Source organism: Podarcis tiliguerta, assembly GCF_965153285.1.
Source record: "Podarcis tiliguerta genome assembly, chromosome: 3".
NCBI lineage: Eukaryota > Metazoa > Chordata > Lepidosauria > Squamata > Lacertidae > Podarcis > Podarcis tiliguerta.
The window spans coordinates 112,531,586-112,531,844 of NC_139536.1; positions in this window are offsets into that span (position 1 = coordinate 112,531,586).

The window sequence follows — 259 nt, forward strand, 5'->3', positions numbered from 1 at the left end:
CCGTAATTTTTGCTCTATAAGACTCACTTTTTTCCTCCTAAAAAGTAAGGGGAAATGTGCATGCATCTTATGGAGCGAATGCAGGCTGCGCAGCTATCCCAGATGCCAGAACAGCAAGAGGGATCGCTGCTTTCGCTGCACAGTGATCCCTCTTGTTGTTCTGGCTTCTGACATTCAGAATATTTTGTTTTGTTTTGTTTTGTTTTCCTCCTCCAAAAACTTATGGTCTGGTGCGTCTTATAGAGCGAAAAATACGGTA